This window comes from Chiloscyllium plagiosum, unplaced genomic scaffold (assembly GCF_037043375.1).
Source record: "Chiloscyllium plagiosum isolate Xiang-an unplaced genomic scaffold, Cpla_swu_hap1 HiC_scaffold_39, whole genome shotgun sequence".
NCBI lineage: Eukaryota > Metazoa > Chordata > Chondrichthyes > Orectolobiformes > Hemiscylliidae > Chiloscyllium > Chiloscyllium plagiosum.
The window spans coordinates 14,036,918-14,052,168 of NW_028270177.1; positions in this window are offsets into that span (position 1 = coordinate 14,036,918).

A 15,251-nucleotide genomic window follows, 5' to 3' on the forward strand; every position below is an offset into this window, starting at 1 on the left:
GATTCACCACCTTGTAGATCTTCAGTCAAGTTATCCTCAAGAGGTTGAAAATTCCTCCACTGCACATTGTTCATTCAATACAGCTTTGAACCCTGTGGAGCAATAACAAAGGAGAATATTAATAAGAGATTTAACACAGTCTCAGGTGTTCAGTTTTAGAAGCGACTGGACAGGAATGTTTGATAAGGAGGAAATCTGTTGTGCCTGGCTCGGGGTAGCACACAAAGAATTTGCAGATTCATGTTTTATTCACTAGAAGATTGAATATTCTGAACATAAGTTAAGACCTCGGCTTTTCTGATGCGCATTCAAACTACAATCAGACCCTGGTAATGATAAACTAGCCTAAAGCCATATGAAATTGAAATATAATTAAAAGGTTGGTCACCTCTCCAATGATAATTTCTGAGCAGATGGCAAAGGTGCTTGTTTAGTGCCAACTCTTTCAGAAACATCAAGTTTGTTTGATTTACTTGGGGCATGTCTTATTTTGTCATATAACTAAAGTCTGAAACACGTAAGATCCTGATGGAATTTGACAGGGTGGATGGGAAGAGGTTCTTTGCTCTTGTGGGAGAATCACCAACCAGAAGTTTGAAAATAAGGCGTGATCCATTTAAGCTGGAGATGAGGAGAATTACTTTTCTCCAAATTTGTCGTGAGTCTTTGGAAATCCCTTTCTTCGAAGGCAGTAAAAGAGGTCCTTGAATATTTATTTAAGGAAAAGGTAGATAGATTTTTGAAAAGTAAAGAAGTGAAAGGTTATTGGGTGTCAGCGGAAATGTGGAATAATCAGAATGATCATGATCTTACTCAGTGGCAGAATAGGCTTGAAGGAGTCGCTGCAGATCTGAATTTATTAAGGAAAATGATGGACTGCCCACATCTATGGACAGAGGAACAGAGTTAATGCTTCAAGTCCAATATAATCATACGATTGGCCGGTGATCCTGGGGCTCTCCATAAAGCACCATCCAGTATTAAGTGTCCGCAACAACTTATAATTTTAGAAATGTGAGCAAATAATTTGGCATTTACTGCTCCTCACTCAGACCAATAGCAGCTCTTTGCATTTATCTAATCTTATCCCATTTCCCCAAATTCTTTCATATTCTGTCTTCACGGAAGCTTGTTAATTCCCCTCTAAATGTTATTACAATAACCACTTGTGATAAAGTGTTCTCTGCACCATGAAGATAATTTATTAAATCAAATATGAGGGCATATTTTAAAGGGAAGGTTGATTAGCTATGATCTCACTGAATGGTGGAAACTGGGTCAAAGTGTTAAATGGGCACACTCCTGTTGTTGTGTTTCAAGGTTTTTGAAATTGAACAAAGCAGCTTGGACTGAATGACTGGGGCCACCATCGAGGTAAAACGCTATATTTTCCTGTGTTGATGCAAGGGACCTGAAGCTGAAGATGTATCTCAATACCTGATACGGACTGGAGAAAAACATTCCAAAGCTTTGAAAGCTCATTCTGCGCAACAAGCTATTACAGAAATTACATGTGAGAAGGGGAAGCTGTAACTGATTATAAGTGGCGGTGCCAACTAACTTTGAGATCACTTGGGAAATCGTGTCGCACAAACTTGATTGAGTTTTTTGAAGAAGTAACAAAGAGGATTGCTGAGGGCAGAGTGGTAGATGTGATCTATATGGACTTCAGTAAGGCGTTCGACAAGATTCCCCATGGGAGACAGATTAACAAGGTTAGGTCTCATGGAATACAGGGAGAACTAGCCATTTGGAAACAGAACTGGCTCAAAGGTAGAAGACAGAGGGTGGTGGTGGAGGGTTGTTTTTCAGATTGGAGGCCTGTGACCAGTGGAGTGCCACAGGAATCGGTGCTGGATCCTCTACTTTTTGTCATTTACATAAATGATTTGGATGCGAGTATAAGAGGTACAGTTAGTAAGTTTGCAGATGACACCAAAATTGGAGGTGTAGTGGACAGCGAAGAGGATTACCTCAGATTACAACAGGATCTGGACCAGATAGGCCAATGGGCTGAGAAGTGGCAGATGGAGTTTAATTCAGATAAATGCGAGGTGCTGCATTTTAGCAAAGCAAACCTTAGCAGGACTTATACACTTAATGGTAAGGTGCTAGGGAGTGTTGCTGAACAAAGAGACCTTGGAGTGCAGGTTCATAGCTCCTTGAAAGTGGAGTCGCAGGTAGATAGGGTAGTGAAGAAGGTGTTTGGTATGCTTTCGTTTATTGGTCAGAGTATTGAATACAGGAGTTGGGAGGTCATGTTGCGGCTGTACAGGACATTGATTAGGCCACTGTTGGAATATTGTGTGCAGTTCTGGTCTCCTTCCTATTGGAAAGATGTTGTGAAATTTGAAAGGGTTCTGAACAGATTTACAAGGATGTTGCCAGGGTTGGAGGATTTGAGCTATCGGGAGAGTCTGAACAGGCTGGGGCGGTTTTCCTTGGCGCATTGGAGGCTGAGGGGTGACCTTATAGAGGTTTACAAAATTATGAGGGGCATGGATAGGATAAATAGACAAAGTCTTTTCCCTGGGGTTGGGGAGTCCAGAACTAGAGGGCATAGGTTTAGGATGAGAGGGGAAAGATACAAAAGAGACCTAAGGCATAACATTTTCATACAGAGGGTGGTATGTGTATGGAATGAGCTGCAAGAGGATGTGGTGGAGGCTGGTACAATTGCAACATTGAAGAGGCATTTGGATGGGTATATGAATAGGAACGGTTTGGAGGGATATGGGCTGGGTGCTGGCAGGTGGGACTAGATTGTGTTGGGATATCTGGTTGGTATGGACGGGTTGGAGCGAAGGGTCTATTTCCATGCTGTACATCTCTATGACTCGAAGATTAACTTAGTATATCTGATCATCATGGACGAGTTGGACCAAAGGATCTCTTTCTGTGCTGCACTTCTCTGTGACTCCATGACTTTCAGTTTAGTTAGAAACATGAAAGCCTGAGTAAAAAGAGAAACAATAACTTAAAATCTTAATATAAACACTGAGTTTTATTGAATTGCAAAAGAAAAACATAGAAGGGCAGAAAGTTTTCTTTCTTAAATTATCATTTGTGTTGAAAAGAGGGAACCTCCCACCACTCAAATTAAATTAAGAGGCTAGGGCACAAAGATACAGTATTAGCATTGAAGAGTGCTGAATAGAGGTTTGCGTAAAAGTGATGAAGAGAAATAATGAAGAAATGTTACTGACTTGGTAATCCAGAGGCCAGGATTAATGATATGAGGACAGGGACCTAGGGGTTCAGATACAAAATTCATAGAAGTTTGCATCACACCTAGACAGGATGATTAAAAAGGCATTTGGTATGCTTGCCTTCATTGCTCAGTCCTTTGAGTGAAGGAGTTGGGAAGTCATGTTGAGATTATACAGGACATTGCTGAGGCCTCTTCTGCAATACTGTGTTCAGTTCTGGTCGCCCAGGTACAGGAAGGATATAATTCAGCTGGAGAGGGTTCAGAAAAGATTTATCAGGATGTTGCAGGGTGTGGAAGGTTTGAGTTAAAAAGAAAGGCTGGATAGGCTGGGGCGTAGGAGATTGAGAGGTGACCTTATAGAAGTTTTTGAAATAATGAGGGGTATAGATAGAGTCAAGGTATTTGTCTTTTCCCTAGGATTGGTGATTTCAAAGTGAGAGAAGAGAGGTTTAAAAAAGACATGGGGGCAAATTTGTTACACAGAGGGAATGTGGAATGAGGTACCTGAGGAAGTGGTGGGTGTGGGTACAACGTTTAAAAGATGTTTGGATAAGTACTTGAATAGGAAAGGTTTGGAGGGATATGGCTGGGACAGGCAGGTGGGATTAGTTTAGTTTGGGATTATGTGCAGCGTGGACTAATTGAACTGAAGGGTCTACTTACATGTTGTATGACTTGATGACTCTATGATTTCAGTCCCATCTCACGATTTAAGGAATTTAAACTGAGAACAAATCTTGACTAACAGCTTGTAATGGTGACCTTGAAATTGTTGGACTGTTATTTTAAAAATCTGGTATTTCGTGGAAGGAAATCTGCCATCTTCCTCAATCTGGCCTACACGTGACTCCAGGCCCATAGCACTATGATTGACTCTTTAGTGCCTTTGTCTTAATTGTTGATCACCCACCTCACAAGGATATTCAGGAATGGGTGAGTCATGCGGCTAAGGGTCAAGGTTTAAAGCTCACCTGCCATGGAGGTATATGATAACGTCTCTGAAAAGGTTGATTTAAAAAAAAAATACAGGAAGAATATATGGAAAAATGATGGGGGATCATTTTGCCATCCACTTGGTGGCTATGGGAGATGGGCGAATATCAGAGAGAGATGTTGTGTTGGTTATCTGACATTTTTCCAACTTTGTCCCACTTTCTGCATTGGCTGCTTCAATGCTGTGACAATAATTCTCCCAGTGGGAAGCCAATTAACCTTGTTAAATGGGCAATTAGCAGCAAATTTCCAAGGACAATGCAATTTTAATAATACAGCTTTAGCACTATGCTACGTGAGAAACCTTGGTTCCTCAGAGAATGCGGTTGCAGAGAGGAAGGTGGGAATGTTATGAAAGGAAGATGTGATCTGTCTGTTCAATGGTGTAACAAACAAACATGGATGACTCACCTGACTTGCGTGAAAGGGAAAGTTCCTATGGTGGCTCAGTGGTTAGCGCTGCTGCCTCACAACGCCAGGGACCCAGGTTCAATTCCAACCTCAGGTGCCTGTCTGTGTGGAGTTTGCACGTTCTCCCCATGTCTGCGTGGGTTTCCTCCGGGTGCTCCGCTTTCCTCCCACAGTCCAAAGAGGTGCAGGCTGGGTGAATTGGTCATGCTAAATTGCCTGTAGTGTTAGGTGCATTAGTCAGAGGGAAATGGGTCTGGGTGGGTCACTCTTTGGAGGGTCGTTGTGGATTTGTTGGGCTGAATGGCCTGTTTCCACACTGTAGGGAATCTAATCTATGAAAAACCAATGAAAAAGCTTCACCAGGACAAGTAGTTCTGGGTTAAATCTAAATTCTAAACAGCTAAAAATCAATTTAAACTGAATTTGGGAGAATCAAGATATGACAAAATATACAGTATAAAGTATTCCCATGGAGATTTCCAGTTGTATTGAAGTAAAAATGGAACGTTCTGTCCTGTAGTCTAATACACAACTTACCCCCCCAAAAAAGTAGAGTTTAGTTAATAGTGCTTTTAATCTGCTTGTTGCATAGCTACAGAGGACCATGAGTAGACCATTTAACCCCTCAAGCCTACCCTACATTGTAGACCATGCTTGATCATCTCTTCAATATTATTTTCCCACATTATCTTCATATCCCTGAATGTATGCAGAAACTTATCAATTGCTGTCTTGACCATGCTCAGTTAGTGAGCTTCCACCATTCTCCGGGCAGAGAATTCCAAGGATTCACCATCCTTTAAATGAAAAAGTTCCTCCTTATCTCAGTCTTTAATGGCCCTGTCTCTGATCCTGAAATCATGTCCTCTAATGCATGAGGGATTTCAAAACTAGGGGGCATACTTTTAAGGTGACAGGAGAAAGATTTAAAAAGGATATGTGGGGCAAAATCCGTTTTGGTTCATGTGTGGAATAAACTGTCAGAGGAAGTGGCGAATGCAGGCGCAGTTACAATATTTAAAAGACATTTGGGTAAGTTTCTGAATAGGAAAAATTTGGAAGGATATGGCTCAATGCAGGCAAGTGGGACTAGTTTAGTTTGGGAACATGGTTGGCATGACTTGGTTGGACTGAAGGGCCTGTTTCCATGCTGTGAATGACTCTATCAACAGACAGGGGAAGCATCCTATCAATATCCACCCTATTCTGCCCTACAGAAAACATCTTAAAACTTTAAATATTGTTGAGTCATCGTTTCAACTATAAGCTGGAATTCAAATCTTATTTTAAAAGTGAATGGTCTCTATGGAGATCATGTCAAGAGGGACATATACTTTACAGATATGCCTAGAAGGGTAGTAGAGGCAGGAAACTTCACAACCTTTAAATAAGCACTTGAAATGTCATAACATTCAAAGCAATGGGCCAGGTTCTGGAAAGTGAGATTGGTGTAGATAAATTGGTGCAAACTAGATGGGCTGAAGGGCCTCTTCTGTGCTGTGCACCTATAACATAATTACACTGATTTTAGAGCACTGGACGCTGACACTGGGAAAATGTTTCATTTTCTAACACGAACGTTCCTCACCTTAAAAACCACAGCATGTCAAAAAAACTCATCATAAACATTTCATTGGGCTGCTTGATGCATTACTTGGATCCTGGCGTATCTCTTATCTGACTCCTCATAGTGCAGGGATGCAGATGATAATTGGTTAATAATTCAGACAGATGTAATGAGTCTGCAGTATAGTCGAGACATTGACGCAACGAATAATTCTTCAGAACAGCATAAACAAAAATACTTAGTACTGAGAGATCTGTACAAACATGCCCTTGTGCCATCTCAGCGAGCTTGTTTGCTCTCATTTTTGACTTTCTAATAAATTGAACTCATTTCTTCCAGAGCTTCAAACTATGAAAAATGTACTGTTAAGTCCGACTGATTCATCACTGGATGGAACAAAATAATGACAAAGAGGGCAAATTGGAAGATCGTTTAAACATGGAAGAGAACACAGAACATAGAACATAGAACAATACAGCACAGAACAGGCCCTTCGGCCCACGATGTTGTGCCGAACATTTGTCCTAGCTTAAGCACCCATCCATGTACCTATCCAATTGCCGCTTAAAGGTCACCAAAGATTCTGACTCTACCACTCCCACAGGCAGCGCATTCCATGCCCCCACCACTCTCTGGGTAAAGAACCCACCCCTGACATCTCCCCTATACCTTCCACCCTTCACCTTAAATTTATGTCCCCTTGTAACACTCTGTTGTACCCGGGGAAAAAGTTTCTGACTGTCTACTCTATCTATTCCTCTGATCATCTTATAAACCTCTATCAAGTCACCCCTCATCCTTCGCCGTTCCAATGAGAAAAGGCCTAGCACTCTCAACCTATCCTCGTACGACCTATTCTCCATTCCAGGCAACATCCTGGTAAATCTTCTCTGCACCCTCTCCAAAGCTTCCACATCTTTCCTAAAGTGAGGCGACCAGAACTGCACACAGTACTCCAAATGTGGCCTAACCAAAGTCCTGTACAGTTGCAACATCACTTCACGACTCTTGAATTCAATCCCTCTGCTAATGAACGCTAATACACCATAGGCCTTCTTACAAGCTCTATCCACCTGAGTGGCAACTTTCAAAGACCTATGAACATAGACCCCAAGATCCCTCTGTTCCTCCACCTCACTAAGAACCCTACCATTAACCCTGTATTCCGCATTCTTATTTGTCTTTCCAAAATGGACAACCTCACACTTGGCAGGGTTGAACTCCATCTGCCACTCCTCAGCCCATCTCTGCATCATATCCAAGTCCCTTTGCAGCCGACAAGAGCCCTCCTCACTATCCACAACTCCACCAATCTTCGTATCATCTGCAAATTTACTGACCCACCCTTCGACTCCCTCATCCAAGTCATTAATAAAAATTACGAACAGCAGAGGACCAGAACTGATCCCTGCGGAACTCCACTTGTAACTGGGCTCCAGGCTGAATATTTACCATCTACCACCACTCTCTGACTTCGACCGGTTAGCCAGTTTTCTATCTAATTGGTCAAATTTCCCTCCATCCCATGCCTCTTGACTTTCAGCATAAGCCTACCATGGGGAACCTTATCAAATGCCTTACTAAAATCCATGTATAGTACATCCACTGCCCTACCCTCATCCACATGCTTGGTCATCTCCTCAAAGAATTCAGTCAGACTTGTAAGGCAAGACCTACCCTTCACAAATCCGTGCTGGCTGTCCCTAATCAAGCAGTGCCTTTCCAGATACTCATAAATCCTATCCCTCAGTACCCTTTCCATTACTTTACCTACCACCGAAGTAAGACTAACTGGCCTGTAATTCCCGGGGTTATCCCTATTCCCTTTTTTGAACAGGGGCACAACATTCGCCACTCTCCAGTCCCCTGGTACCACCCCCGTTGACAGTGAAGATGAAAAGATCATTGCCAACGGTACTGCAATTTCCTCTCTTGCTTCCCACATAATCCTAGGATATATCCCATCAGGCCCGGGGGACTTGTCTATCCTCAAGTTGTTCAAAATGTCCAACACATCTTCCTTCCTAACATGTATTTCCTCTAGCTTACCAGTCCGTTTCACACTCTCCTCTTCAACAATACGGTTCCTCTCATTCGTAAATACTGAAGAAAAGTACTCATTCAAGACCTCTCCTATCTCTTCCGACTCAATACACAGTCTCCCACTACTGTCCTTGATTGGACCTACCCTCGTTCTCGTTCTCGAACAAAATGGAAAATGAAGAGAGAGAAAAGCAGCAACAGGTAAATTAGAGAGGGCAGTAAATAAGGAAAGCAGGAAGAATAAGGAAAGTTGCAGAGGGAGAAAGAGAATGAGACAGCAATTGAGACAGAAAAGGATGGAAAGAACTCATTTATTGGCCCTTCTAGTACTTGCTGAATGCAGATTACATCTTCTTTCTGACAATGTAGAATAAATCTATTACATCATTTTAATTACAGTGCTTGAACAGATAATAAGCTTCTTTTGTTTGAATATCTCGATGCTGCAAATTTGCCAGTTTTCTTTTCAGAAGCGAATGGGTGATAGAGAGAGGTATTGTAGCTGTGTTTGTATCATGAAGTTATGAGGCAGAGAGCAGTTCTTTTTTATTTTTTTTCATGGGATAAAGGCTTTGCAGATAAGACCATTATTTATTGCCCATCCCTTGTGCTGAATAGCTTGCTTTCACAGGGCGCAGCTAAAAGTTAACCACAGAACTGTGGAATTGGAGTCACCTGCAGGCCAGCTTGATGACAATTTGTTGCATTTTGACACAGACTCTTCAATATGTGAAGAACCATAAATACTATGCAATCGTCAGCGAACATACCCACCTCTGAGGAGAAAGTGAGGTCTGCAGATGCTGGAGATCAAAGTTGAAACTTTATTGCTGGAACAGCACAGCAGGTCAGGCAGCATCCAGGGAACAGGAGATTCGACGTTTCGGGCACAGGCCCTTCTTCAGGAATGAGCAGAGAGTGTTCAGCAGGAGAAGATAAAAGGTAGGGAGGAGGGACTTGGAGGAGGGGCGTTGGAAATGTGATAGGTGGAAAGAGGTCAAGGTGAGGGTGATAGGTCGGAGTAGGATGGAGGCGGAGAGGTCAAGAAGAAGACTGCAGGTCAGGAAGGCGGTGCCGGGCTGGAGGGATTCGGCTGAGACAAGGTGGGGGGAGGGGGGATGAAGAAACTGGTGAAGTCCAAGTTCATCCCCTGTGGTTGGAGGGTTCCCAGTCGGAAGATAAGACGCTCCTCCTCCGACCGTCGCGTTGTTGTGGTTTGGCGGTGGATGAGTCCAATGACCTGCATATCCTCGGTGGAGTGGGAGGGGTAGTTGAAATGCTGTGCTACAGGGTGGTTGGGTTGGTTCGTCCGGGTGGCCCAGAGGTGCTCTCTGAATCGCTCCGCAAGTAGGCGGCCTGTCTCCCCAATATAGAGGAGGCCACACCGGCTGCAGCGGATGCAGTAGATGATGTGGGTGGAGGTGCAGATGAATCTGTGGCGGATATGGAAGTTTCCTTTGGGGCCTTGGAGAGAAGTGAGGGGGGAGGTGTGGGCGCAAGTGTTGCACCTCCTGCGGTTGCAAGGGAAGGTGCCGGGAGTGGAGGTTGGGTCGGTGGGGGGTGTGGATCTGACAAGGGAGTCGCGGAGGGAGTGGTCTCTACGGAAAGCTGATAGGGGAGGGGAGGGAAATATATCCTTGGTGCTGGGGTCTGTTTGGAGGTGGCGGAAGTGACGGCGGATGATGCGCTGTACATGGAGATTGGTGGGGTGGTAGGTGAGGACCAGTGGGGTTCTGTCCTGGTGGCGGTTGGAGGGGCGGGGCTCAAGGGCGGAGGAGCGGGAAGTGGAGGAGATGCGGTGGAGGGCACCGTCGACCACGTCGGGGGGGAAATTGCGGTCCTTGAAGAAGGAGGCCATCTGTGTTGTACGTATTTTGAACTGGTCCTCCTGGGAGCAGATGCGGCGGAGACGAAGGAATTGGGAGAATGGGATGGCGTTTTTACAGGGGGCAGGATGGGAGGAGGTGTAGTCCAGGTAGCTGTGGGAGTCGGTTGGTTTGTAGTAGATGTCCGTGTTGATTCGGTCGCCTGAGATAGAAACAGAAAGGTCTAGGAAGGGGAGGGAGGAGTCCGAGACTGTCCAGGTGAATTTGAGGTCGGGGTGGAAGGTGTTAGTGTAGTGGATGAACTGTTCAACCTCAGCGCCGATACAGTCATCAATGTAGCGAAGGAAAAGATGGGGGGGTGGGGCCAGTGTAGTTGCGGAAGATGGATTGTTCCACATACCCTACGAAGAGGCAGGCATAGCTGGGGCTCATGCGGGTGCCCATGGCTACTCCTTTTGTTTGGAGAAAGTGGGAGGATTGGAAAGAAAAGTTGTTCAGGGTGAGGACCAGTTCAGTCAGTCGAAGGAGGGTGTCGGTGGAAGGGTACTGGGTGGTACGGCGGGAAAGGAAGAAGCGGAGTGCTTTGAGTCCTTCGTGATGGGGGATGGAGGTGTTACAGGGACTGGATGTCCATGGTGAAGATGAGGCGTTGGGGACCGGGGAAGCGGAAATCCTGGAGGAGGTGGAGGGCGTGGGTGGTGTCACGAACGTAGGTGGGGAGTTCTTGGACTAATGGGGACAGGACCGTGTCGAGGTATGCCGAGATGAGTTCGGTTGGGCAGGAGCAGGCTTACAGGGACTGGATGTCCACCTCTGAACCTTGATGAAGATGATTGGGCCCAGAAAATTACCCTCACTTTCGTTCTTGAGTTCAATTCTTTTGTTGAACTTTGGACCAAAGCTGCAATGGGGTCAGTAGTTGAGTAGACATGACAGAACCTACATTGAAAGTCAGTCAGCAGGTTATTCTTGTGGAAGTGCCATGTGATAGCACTGTTGATGATATTCCATCATTTTGCCGAAGAATGAGAGTAGACTGATGGGTCTGGGCATGTTTTTTGTATTCATTCACAGGATGAGGGCATCGCTGGCTGGGCTAGCATTTATTGCCAATCCCTAATTGCCCAGAGGGCAGTTAAGAGTAAACCACATTGCTGTGGGGGCTCTGGTGTCACATCCAGGCCCGACCAGGTAAGGATGGCAGTTTTCCTTTACTAAATGACTGTAGTGAACTAGACGGGTTTTTCCTGATAATTGACATTGGTTTCATGGTCATCATTAGACTCTTAATTCCAGATTTTTAATTGAATCTAAATTTTACCATCTGCCATGGTAGGATTCAGACCTGGGTCCCCAGATCATTACCAGTGTCTCTGGGTTAATAGCCTAGTGATAACACCATTAGGCCATCATCTCCCACACATGTTCCACCGGTGTTCTAATTATATGGAATCACCTCGGCTTGGGACAGGAATATTTCAGGAAACACAATTCTTCTGTACTATTGCCTGAATGTTGTCAGAGCCTTTGTCTTTGCACTAACCAGTTGCTTCAGCTCTTCTGATTTCATATGGAATGAACTTAATTGACTGAAGGCTGGCATATTTGAAAAAAAGTAAAGACAATGTCAAAGAGAAGGACGTTGAGAGAAATTGGCTAACTCCTTCAAAAAGATGGTTCAGTCATGATAGACTTGATGGTCTCCTTCTGTGCTACACCATTCTGTGGATTAGATCCAGCATATTGCATGGTTGAGTATAAGTGATAATTAAATGTCTGGATAGGTGATGTCTGCACATGGTGACAAAAAGTCATGACTGAGTAGAATACTTGATGTTTCTATAGTTAATGAGTAAAATGAACAGCTGGAACATTTTTGAATGAAAAATTGCATTAACGTCAAAATAAGCTAATTATATTTTTAAAATAGCTTATCTAGAATGGAATGATTGCTGCAAAGTCAAAAGGAAGATGGCAATTTTTGCAAAATGATCCAATTTTCAAGTGCAAGGAGCTCACAGATTTTTGAAATCCAAAAGCCAGTTTCTGCAATGATTGTCAAGCTCTTGACAAGGAAACAAGGCAAAGACATCTCACAGGGGTATTGTTATTTTTTCTTGAAAGTTCAGGAACAAAATATAGGAACAAAATGTTTTATTTTGTAAGTTCTGCTGTGTCTTCACTTCTATGCTCAGCCACTCTCTTTCAATAGACAATAGGTGCAGGAGTAGGCCATTCTGCCCTTCGAGCCTGCACCACCATTCAATATGATCATAGCTGATCATCCTTAATCAGTATCCTGTTCCTGCCTTATCTCCATAACTGTTGATTCCACTATCCTTGAGAGCTCTATCCAACTCTTTCTTAAATGAAAGACTGGGCCAGAGACTGGGCCTCCACTGCCCTCTGGGGCAGAGCATTCCACACAGCCACCACTCTCTGGGTGAAAAGGTTTCTCCTCATCTCTGTCCTAAATGGTCTACCCTGTATTTCTAAGCTGTGTCCTCTGGTTCGGCACTCACCCATTCACTACCTACTGTACCTGCATGCTTACCTTCATTGACTGGTGCACAAGAACACCCAGATCTCTTTAGTCAAATTCCTGAAACCTTAAGTTACCTCGAGAATGTCATAGAATCATAGAGATGTACAGCATGGAAACAGACCCTTCAGTCCATGCCAACCAGATATCCAAACCCAATCTAGTCCCACCTGCCAGCACCCGGCCCATATCCCTCCAAACCCTTCCTATTCATATACCCATCCAAATGCCTCTTCAATGTTGCAATTGTACCAGCCTCCACCACATCCTCGCGCAGCTCATTCCATACACGTACCACCCTCTGTGTGAAAACGTTGCCCCTTAGGTCTCTTTTATATCTTTCCCCTCTCACCCTAAACCTATGCCCTCTGGTTCTGGACTCCCCCACCCCAGGGAAAAGACTTTGTCTATTTACCCTATCCATGCCCCTCATAATTTTGTAAACCTCTATAAGGTCACCCCTCAGCCTCCGACGCTCCAGGGAAAACAGCCCCAGCCTGTTCAGCCTCTCCCGATAGCTCAAATCCTCCAACCCTGGCAACAGCCTTGTAATTATTTTCTGAACCCTTTCAAGTTTCACAACATCTTTCCAATAGGAAGGAGACCAGAATTGCACACAATATTCCAACAGTAACCTAACCAATGTCCTGTACAGCTGCAACATGACCTCCCTACTCCTGTAATCAATACTCTGACCAATAAACGAAAGCATACCAAATGCCTTCTTCACTATCCTATCTACCTGCGACTCCACTTTCAAGGTGCTATGAATCTGTACTCCAAAGTCACTTTGTTCAGCAACACTCCTAGGACCTTACCATTAAGTGTATAAGTCCTGCTAAGATTTGCTTTCCTAAAATGCAGCACCTCGCATTTATCTGAATTAAACTCCATCTGCCACTTCTCTGCCTATTGGCCCATCTGGTCAAGATCCTGTTGTAATCTGAGGTAACCGTCTTCGCTGTCAACTACACCTCCAATATTGGTGTCATCCACAAACTTACTAACTGTACCTCTTATGCTCGCATCCAAATCATTTATGTAAATGACAGAAAGTAGAGGACCCCGCAGACTTGAAAGAATTTCTGGGATTTACATATTAATGAACCAAAACCTGCAGTCTACTCTAAAAGATGAAAGACTTAACAGCAATCTACATTTGTTCAACATGTTGTTTTAATTGCTTGACACTGCAATCTTTTGCTATAAATTCTGTGTCTCATGATCCTGCCCCTCTAGTTGCCTGATGAAGGAGCAGCACTCCGAAAGCTAGTACTTCCAAATAAACATGTTGGACTATAATCTGGTGTTGTATGATTTTTAACTTAGACAAAAATAGATACTTTTCTATTTTTCATACGCAACTAGAATCACACAGCACGGAAACAGACTCTTTGGTCTGATCAGTCCATGCTGACCAAATTCCCAAATTAAACTAGCTTGACCCACATTTCTTATTAATGAACTTATCCAAATGTATTTTAAATGCTGTAACTGTATCCACATCCATCACTTCCTCTGGAAGTTCATTCCACACACAAACTACTCCCTATAAAAAATTGATCCCCATGTCTATTTTAAATCTTTCTCCTTGCACCTTAAAAATATGCCCCCAACAATGCAGGACTGCGGTGGTTCAAGAATGCAGCTGACAATTATTTTCCCAGTGACAAATACAGATGGGCAAGAAATCACACCCGTATCACATGAATGGATTTTTAAAAATCTTTAATGGCTTGAGGGTGGAAAGATGATTTTCAGGGTCTTCAGGGCATTGACTAGGCACTTGTTATCTGTCCTCATTTGCCCTTACAATTAAGTCAACCATATTGTTATGGATCTGGAGCCATTTTTTGACCGGACAAGGGTGGCAGAAATCCTTTCCTTAAGGATATTAATGAACCAGGTGGTCTTTATATGTCAATCAGGTATTTTGTTGTGATCATGATGTCAAGCATGAATTCTATTTTACAGATTTAAAATTTGAATCCAAACCCCTTATTTGTTGTGGTGGTATTTGAACTTGTACCCTCAGAGCGTTAGCCAGGGCCTCTGGATTACTATTCCAATAGCATTCCCACTACATCTGCATCTCTCCTGGTGCCCTAGCCTACCTTCCATGGTCATTGAATTCTGAAGTGGGACTTGAACCTACAGCTTTTAGCTCCAGAGCTAAGGACAATACCCACTTACCAAAGTACCTCCTCATTTGAATATGAAAGATGGAAAGAAAGGGAACCATGTTTAATTTTTACAACCACCTGATGAAGGACCAGCGCTCCCAAAGTTAGTGCTTCTAATTAAACCCATTGGACTATAACCTGGTGTTTTGTGATTTTTAATTTTTACAAAGTATTGATTTAACTATTTTTGGAGAATTCTGTGTACTTTGGGTCATTCATTAGAGGGAAGAAGATACAGGTTGTTCTGCTGTGATGCGCATTTCGTCACTGCAAATTGGCTGTAATGCAATTGATGAATTGTGACCATTGTTTGGATAATGCATACTTTCTACTGAATGGGTATAGCAATTTTCTATTAGCGATCTTCTACAGCGCAATTTTCTTTAGCGATTTTCCATAGCGTGATTTTCTGTAGCACAAGATTGCAGACGAACACAACTGCCATGTTATAGCAGAACGATCTATAGAGGTATGA